We start from the raw sequence: 9,930 nt of genomic DNA on the forward strand, positions 1-9,930 counted from the left end.
AGTATTTGTGCGTACATATAAAAGTACCGAACACTAATAAATACCTATTGCCAAATATAGAGGATATTTTTGACAAGTTAGGGAACAGTACTTATTTCTCCACTTTAGACCTGGCCTCAGGATACCATCAAATAGAAGTAAATCCTGACGACCAACCTAAATAGGCCTTCATCACAAACAATAGACATTATAAATTTTAACGTATGCCTTTCGGCTTAAAGACAGCTCCAGCTACATTCCAGAGAGCGATGGACAACATCCTCAAAGGAATTCAAGGATCCCATTGTCTAGATGACATAATCGTATTTTCGGCAACATTCCCAGAACACTTGATTAGTCACCGCAACCGCAGCGACGCGCCCTGAGCGGAATCCGGCCACACCGAGACGACAGCCCCCACGGGGCGCGACGGAGGGGAGCGCGGACCGGAGCTATATAACCGCGCGCAGCACTCAGTAAAGAACCATTCAGACTAATCGGAAGAGACTGCGTGCGCAGGAGAATATGGCCCTGCGCACCATCGTGAATGCCCCCCGCTACGTGAGAAACGTCGACATACAAAGAGGCCTGAAATGGCAGAAACTGGACGCCTTCATCAGCCACCTGACGACCAGAATGTTTGAGCGCGCCGACCATTCTCGACACCCCCACCTACAGGGCATTGCGCCGCTGCATGCACGCCTACCGGACACCCGCCGCCCACGCCAGCTCCCTAGGGCACTGGTGCGAGAACCCACGCTATGTACAATCCTCTATACAGCTTTGAGCTGTTTTTGGTGCCTTTTGTTGTATAATAGCACTTTTAAGTGCTAAGTAAATGCCTGTACTGTTGAAAAGCATAAATGTGATAAATTGTAATGCTAGTACTATTAAAGATCAGCTGAGTTCTGTTGTATAGCCAACAGCACTCAAATGTGGTTATATCAAAACTACATTATATCGAGGGCGCATAATTTACATTTACAGTAAACTTAATTTCGCAGTAATATTTAAAGGCATAAAATAACAAGAGTCAAAAACTTATCTAGTATTATTGATTTTACTTTAACAAATATGGAGCCATATTCACAGTTTCATCTTTCGCTCGGGTTTTCGTCAACATTTTTATCGCGAGACAAAGTAATCATATTATTTATATTTAACATTTACGAATGTACGCCGTGGCATTAAGGATGTTTTTATCGTTGTTAGGTTTAAGTCCTTCTTTCGTAATTGTATGTCCTAAATATAGAACTTCTTTTCTTAAAAACTCAGATTTATCCAATTGTAATTTATGATTTATGATTTTCTTAGTTGTTCAAGTACTCTTTTTAATTTTAATAAATGTTCTTCAAGCGTAGTTGAATATATAATTATATCATCTAAATAGACTAAACAATGGATTCCTTGTTGTCCACGGAGAATGTTATCCATAGTTCGTTGGAAGGTCGCTGGTGCTGTCTTCAAACCAAATGGGACTATTAAATTCAAAGTGTCTTACTGATGGAACTGAAAATCCTGTTTTGGGTCTATCAGATTCGGCTACTTCAATTTGATGATGTCCACTCGCTAAATCAAGTGTGGTTAAATACATACTGTTTCCTAATTTATCGAATATATCGGTAATATTGGGCAACGGATATTTGTCATCCAATGTTATTTCGTTTAATCGACGATAATCAACTATGATTCTATATTTTTGTACTCCTGTGGCGTCTAGTTTTTTCGGAACAAGATGTACAGGGGCACTCCAAGGAGAATGACTTGGCTGTATTACATTGTCTTTAAGTAATTTTTCAACTTGGGTTTTGATTTCGCTAGCCTGTGAAGGTGCTTGTCTATAAGGTTTGATATATATAGGATCATTATTCTTAGTTCGTATGTGATGTTTTATTTCATTAGTAAAACTTAAAGGAATGTCCTCGTGATAAAATATGTCTCTATATTCAAAGCAAAGGTTTACTATTCCACTTTTCTCTTCATAGTTCATATGTTCTGTACGAAGTTTATTCAAATTCTCAATTAATAATTTGTCTAACCTTTTATTGTTTGGTATATTAGTTTGCAAATTAAATAAGTAAGTTTTTTCGTTTTTAGATTCAATTAGAGTAATTTTAAAAGGTTTAATTATTTTTAAAGTATAATTTTTATCTGACTTTTACATTTTACTAAAGAACGTGGCATTCGTACATCATTGTTAAACTCGGTGTACTCTAGAATTCCTTCGCCGTTGATAAGGTCAGTGGGGAGTTTCACTTTCTGTTCGCTCCTTGCACTTATCTGTAAAATTAGTAACGGTTCGGACTTATTTTGATAAAATATTGGTATTTCAACCTGAGGTGTTATTAATAACTTGCTGTTTATGTTAATAATAGCGTTTAAACGTTTTAATAAATCAATGCCTATTAATCCGTCATAAAAATAAACGTAAAATTTATGATCAAATTTATTTTTGAATAATTTAAATGTTGGAATTATTACCGTTTCGTTGTGATAACTTATTGCATGTGTACTTACAACTTCGAATGATTCATTTTTTTTATAAGAATTATATTTGTTTGCCATTTGGTTAGATATAAAACTTCTTGTAGATCCAGTGTCAATTAAAAATTTTGATTTTATTTCCGTTACTACTATGTAAGGAAGTTTACTTAATTCCTCCTCGTAGTGTGTGAGGCGTTTATGCGAAAATTTCCTGAAGGTCCTGCTTGTGGTTCTTCAGTATTCATATTTATATTAGTCGAGGGGCCCGACTGTATTAGTTTGATTTTTTGGACGTAAGTTAAATGATTTAGGGTCCGGTAAGGGAAAATGTGCATTCGATGCTGATTGTTGTTGCGGATTACGTTTATTATTATAATAATTATTGTTTCCGTAATTTGAATTATAGGTTTAGGTTTTAGATATTTATTTCTCAAAAGATTACAAGAATAATCACTTCCTGAGAAATACATGTTTACACTTAACTTAATACAAAGGAGAGTGTAATTAATAATAATTATACAAAATAATAAATACAAAGCCAATTCCAAAACAACTAAGCATACAACAATCGAAAACTATTATATTATTTGTTAAAACTAAGCGGGTAGATATAAGCAACGAGACATGCATGCGCTTCTGCTAATCACATCTACAAGTTCCTTTCTTAATCCGCTGTGCAGCCCAGTTGGTGGGGTATCGTCGTCGTTCATTTGTGAGTTGTCCTCTGCCGCAGAGTTCAACGGATCGCTCTGGGTGACCCCAATAACGACCATGCTGAAATTCCCGCCAAAGAAGCCCACCAGTGCGACCACAAAGCGGTCATTCCCCATGCAGAAAACTGTGGCGACACCAAACATGATCATTCTGTCAAAACTACCGCTCAAGATATATGTCATACACAAAGCAAAGGCTCCCATACGCATTATGAGTCTCCGCATGCCCTGGTACCCGTCGCCCAAGCAAAAGCCATATTTTTACGCATTCTGGTCAAGCAGTGCTGGGCCCCTCTTCCTTTCCACACGGGCGCCATAAATTGAGACTGCATGGACCAACCCAATATCAGTCCACACACCACGGCGATCATGCGGTAAAAAGTGCTAGCAACCATGGACATACACAACTCTATAAGTATCGCGTATAACCATGGGGAATTGAAATTCCCAGCCAATCCCTCCACTACGGATTCCTTTTTCACCAGGTGTTTTAGCGTTTCTTTGAATTTAGCGGTCGGGCCACCAACCTCATCAACCGTAATACACGACATCAGAGTGTAGGACACCAGCAACCGTATAAACGCCAGCTTGGAATGTGAACCCTCGAACCACACCATGGAGTCAAATAAGCCTCCCACATAGCTGGATATCGACATTTCATCATACTCACTGGGCACATATATCTCTGGCACGAATCTGGTCGCTTTGATCATCCCATTAAACATGGCCCCAGCCACCGGCAACAACAGCAAACAAAAACAGCCCATGATTATATAGGGAACTACACTGAAAATTGTTGCGTGTTGACCCACTCCTCCGAGGGTTCGGAAGAACAGGTACATCATTATCAGCATTCCCAGGCCCAAGAAGGTATGGTCCATGTGGGCTCTTCTCTCAGGTGGGGCGAGGAACGCACCGACTGCGAAGCACCCGAGGACTACGGGGATCAGCGGATTGAGTCCTGCGCCTTGCTTCTCTACTGCCGGGAGCCACATTCTCTCTGCGTGGATCTTCCCACTGGACCTGCTGGTGAGTACGGCGCGGCGGTCACAAAAATTACCACCGTCACCATCAGCAGGCCACATTGGAAAAAACCCGACGACACCGTGAGTGAACCCACTATCCAGGTCAATAGGACTAATATAGTTACGTACTGATTGGTGGCTCTGTTACACAAATACACAACCACCATAATTAGATAGTACGCAACCAACACTATCGCCTCCATCCATCTGGCCAGTGAATTGTCAAGGATCCACCCCACAAAACCGGGCGCATATACAGCCATCAACCGGTAAGTGAGGAAGTCCATCAATGGCGGTATCCACCCCTGTACTAAGTAATCAAGGAGGAACTGCATCTCTTCATTTCGTTCAAGACGCAGTTATAAGGCCTAGCAGGCGGCGTTGGGAAAACTGGGTTATAGAAAGGGTTAGCCTGACGGGCTACTGGTTTTTGATTATTCTGAGCTGAATTATATCCCTTTTGTTGCATGCCTGTCCATTTAGTTTCAGGTCTGTAACCTGGTTTAGTTTTGTAAGAGAATGGATGCTTTGTGAAATCTTTTGGAGTTTTTGCATGAGGCATAGACCTACTAGAGTGATTGTCCATAGACCATCTTCCGTTTTTCCTCCTTTGTCTATCAAAAAAGGTTTGTTCTTCCAAAACCATCTGTAAAGCTTCTTCTAGATTTTTGGGTCCCTGTCCCTTTAGTCTTATTATTTTACTAAGCCATTGAGGTAAATTATAAATAAATGCGTTTAACGCTAAGTGATTGTATAATTCGAATCGATTATTTCTACGAAGTTCGTCGGAATTTTCATTAACTTTAGAAAATAATGCGCTTCTAATCGCTTGAATTCTTTTGCAAAAATCAGTAATTGACTCATTACTGTTTATAGCAATGGTTTCTAACTCTACTAACAAACAATCTTCTGTCCTTTGGTCACCAAAGTGTTGTATAAACGTTTGTTTCAGTTCTGTCCACGTCTGTATGTGCTCACTTTCACTAATGAGTTCTGCGGCTTTGCCTTTCAATCGTGACGTAATAACTCTAAACACATATTGACTTTGAACTTGATTTTTACTATTTCCTCCGAAGTTATTAATAAGATACTCGCATTGGGTCATAAAAAGTTTTACCTGCTTTTGGTTCCCATCATAAAGTGGTACTAATTTAATAATGTCACTCGGTATGGTCGTTAAAATCGGAGATGCTACCGGAATTACTTCGGGTGCTACCGGAATATTTGGACTGTTATCCCCTTCACTTACTTGAGCTACTTGAGGCTCTCCTACTTGTTCGATGACAATGGGTGCGTCGTTTTCCATTTTAATATTTTAATTTAAAATGTATAAAATGAAAATAAATATAATATACTTATATATATTATTTTTTCTACCGAAAGTGTTTCGGGTTGTAAAAGGTACACCCACGAAAAGTGTCGAAATTTGGCAAATAAATTATTTTTAATACTAAACGATGCTGTCCGACCAACTTAGTTTTTTGCAATTACACTTCTTACAATTTCGATTGCCAACTGCTTTACAATCGTTAACGTATTTTACGATAAAATATAGTAAGCTACCAATTCGTTTGGTTTCTACAGTCAATTTTTTTGGCATTCAAATCGATGCGTATTTAAAAATTGATTTCAGTGAAAATGATTGTGGCCTGACCTGGGAACCCCAGGTGTCCGATATGTGTCGAAGAGTTGCCTTGCGATCACTGTATAGGTTTAAACATTTTCTACCGATCTCTACCAAAACTCTCCTTATTCAAACTCTGGTGCTACCTGTAATTGATTATTGTGATGTGTGCTGCACTAATGTGACGCAAGGATTACTGGACAAGCTCGACCGAGTATTAAACAACTGTATTAGGTTCATTTATGGCCTTCGCAAGTATGACCACGTAACCGCCTTTCGCCGACAACTCAACTGGCTTCGCATTCGTGAGCGCAGAAGTCTCAAAATTGTATGCACCCTGTTCTCCATTCTTTTTGACCCAGTGGCGCCAGAATACTTGCGATCTAAATTTAAATTTGTAACTGCTCGACCAGGATGCGAACTTCGCACCGCTCGTAAACTTATTTTAGCTATCCCGCACCACCGCTCTGGTGCTACGACCAATTCATTCACCGTGCAAGCCACCCGTCTCTGGAATGATTTGCCTCTCAACATACGACAAGCCGAGACTAAGTTGACGTTCAAGCGCAAGCTGCGCAAGTATCTATTTGAAAAGTCTCACGATTAAGTGTCTGCATAGTAAAATTAGTAGCAGGTACATATATATATATATATATATGTATACATATTTCTTGATATTTATATATTTATTGTTGTACCTATATATTTATTTTATCTACATATTACATTTATATTTGTGTCTATTAAAGCATTTAGTTTTAGTGTTCTTTACATACCCCGCACCAACTATGTTTCTCTGTTTGGCCTAAAGGTTGACTGGTAGAGAATGCTGTGTAGCATTAAGTCCGCCTTTTGTCACTGTATATTCTTACTGTGCAATAAAGTTTAAATAAATAAATAAAAAATAAAATCAGCATGCGCATACAATATGCAAATAGTTCTGCTATTTTCTCTATAATTTGATTAATTAAATCAATAATAGCTCGTAAAATTCGCCTTGTGCTACCCTGGTCTATTCCTATCCCTTGTATAGGATGATAATTTCCTCCTTGATTATTATTATTGTTGTTCCCGTTATTATTCTCTTTATTTATTATTTTTCTTATGTTAGGTTTTTTATAATATGCATATAAAAGTAAAATATAAAAACACTTACAAAACAATACAAAATACATATAAACAAATTATAAAAAACCTAACCTAGGGTGCCGCCAGCAGCGGGGCAGGGCCCAAGCTGCCGGTGGTCAGGGCCGCAGAGAGAGGAACCGGCGGACTATCCGCGCCGTGTCCAAGATCACCGCCTTCTGCATCTGACCCTTGATCCAACCACCTAGCGAGAGTCTCTCAAGGTGTTGGTCGAGACTCTTCGCTATGAGACCGTTCGCTGAAACGACTATCGGGACAATGATCGTCGAATCAACATCCCACATGGCGGTTATCTCGTGAGCCAAGTCTAGGTACTTACTGGACTTGTCCTTCTCGGCTTTCACGAGATTCTCATCATGGGGGATGGTGATGTCGACGAGCACGGCCCGGCGCTGCGATCGATCTATTATCACAATGTCAGGCTTATTGGCTACAATAGTCCTGTCAGTGATGATAGATCGATCCCAATAGAGCGTGGCACGACCATTCTCGAGAACTGGCACAGGTAAATACTTGTAGTACGGTACTTCGCAGTCCACAAGGCCGTATAGAAGAGCAAGCTGCTGGTGAATAATCCTGGCTACGAGATTATGTCTGTGCAAGTACTCGCCGTTAGCAAGATGAGAACAACCGGAAATGATATATTATTAGGGAAATTATTAGGTATAAAAAAATTACCGTTAAGGTTACTTGGGTTCATACAATTACTTAACTAAATCTTTGTGTTAAAGCACTGGGTGATCAGCCTCACGTTTAACACGAAAGATAATATTTTAACACGATTACAATGTGGTTACAATTTAACGTGTTTAAAATACCGATCTAGAAACGATCTTTGTTTTTGGAACAAGGTAGAATTTTCAGATCTAGAAACGATCTGACAGATCTAGAAACGATCTGACAGATCTAGAAACGATCTGCTTAAATCTAAAATATATTATTATAATATGCGTAATGCTTTTTTTTTACGTTCGCTGTATAAGCGTAACTTTAATAATATTCTTAAAAATTCGCACAGGCTTTTAATTATGCTTTACTTGCAAAAATTATATTATTTCTCAATCGTGGGTTTTATATATGATATGAATCATCATACGAACTGTAACTTAGATTAAGAAGCTTACTCTCTATTAAAAACGGGGAGAAATGTTACGTATGCTACTGTATGCATGTACTTATAATAAGGTGTCATGGCGAATAAACGTCAGTGCGTATCTAAGCAGCATTTGTTTCACTCGTCCCGTTCCGATACACAACACTTTTACTATAGTTGTGGCGCTGTAAACTTTTATAATCTGTCACTTATTTGACAGTCGAGACTAGGGATTTCAAGAACAAAAATTGTCGATATCGATATTCTTTAGTGTTGTGACTACGATGAAATATACGATGAATGACGGGAGGGAAAATACTTTCAAAAAGGATAATAAAAAAAACTAGAGAAGGAATGTGTTTAAATAATATTTATTTTTATTCTTTAGTAGCTTTTTGTCTTAAACGATGCGCTTTGTATTTTTTAAAGGCAGTTACATGCAAAGTATGCATTTTTAAAATGTATTTGTCTTCTATTTTCCCGTTTAAAATTCTGTTAATAATGTTACACCAGTTGTGTACTTGTAACCGTATTACCAAAGTTATAAAATATTTTTTTATTAATATTTTATGGCTTTTACATCTCAGCCAAGATAGGTCGCAACGTGATTTAATTACAGCAATAATATTCTTTTTTATATCATTTGCATGGCATGCCGCGTTTAAATAATTATGTATTATTTGGGCACATTCCCTATACATACAAACCATTCGAGAATTTGGGTAATTCATGTTGGCATTTTTCAGTCTCTTATACTCCCTATATTTTATGTAATCATGGATCCCTTGCTTTTCTTCTGTCGTATAGCTTTTTGCGCATTCATTACATTTTGCTTTTTTTGTTATTTTTCGGCATATGTATCCCGCCGTATACGCGGACGTGTGGATGTTCATCCTTTCCGTTACAACTTCTCTATAATTCATTTTGTCCTGACGGGACAAGGTGACTGTGAGAAATCTTATGAACCGTGATAGCAGAGAGTTGAAATTTTCACAGATGATGTATTCCTGTTGCCGCTATAACAACAAATACTAAAAACAGAATAAAATAAACATTTAAGTGGGACTCCCATACAACAAACGTGGTTTTTTGCGTAATAGTACGGAACCCTTCGCGCGAATGCTCCAAACACAGATTTAACCCAAATTTTAAATTTAAAAAAATTGTTGTTTTTACAACAATCAAAAAAACGAAAAAAGTAAAACGTAGGGGACCACAGCTTTGGTTAATACACCTCAAATTATGTAAAAATATTTTCCATAATGTCAATATCTAGAGAGGAAAATGAGGACTATGTTATATGGAGAAACGACCGTCCCCTTTCCTCTTAATGCAATAGGTTTTTTCATAATATTCATTGGCAAAGAAAACAACCCACCACATGGTTTTTCTTCGGGTGTTTGTAGTCGAGCGGTTGTAGCTTGAAGATTTTTAAAACATGACCGGAATGTTGAACCCTGATCACACACTAGGGCAAGAGGTATCAGGCCAGCCTCAGAAAGCCTTGGAATGATTTCTTTTAATATCCTTTCCAAATCTGGCGCAGACAGTTCCGGCACAAAAATAATAGGCAATGCTTTGTCTCCACGATGAGCAAATGCCTCTAACCATGAAGACAAGAGCGTGGTCAGCAAATTTTCGTTTGCGTTCTCCCGCTATTTCTTCGAAGCCGTTTATAACATCTTTATTCTCATTGTATATGAGATGGGGCGTCAATGCTACTTCATCAAACACCAATGAACACAATCTCTTTGACGTGTCCCAGTTTTTCGTGCTCTGTTTAATGTGATCAAAGACTTTTTCATTGATTCCACATTCGAATACAATTTTTTGCGACAGACGTGCTAAAGTTCTTTTCGTCGGTAA

Source organism: Cydia strobilella, chromosome 14 (assembly GCF_947568885.1).
Source record: "Cydia strobilella chromosome 14, ilCydStro3.1, whole genome shotgun sequence".
Classification (NCBI taxonomy): domain Eukaryota; kingdom Metazoa; phylum Arthropoda; class Insecta; order Lepidoptera; family Tortricidae; genus Cydia; species Cydia strobilella.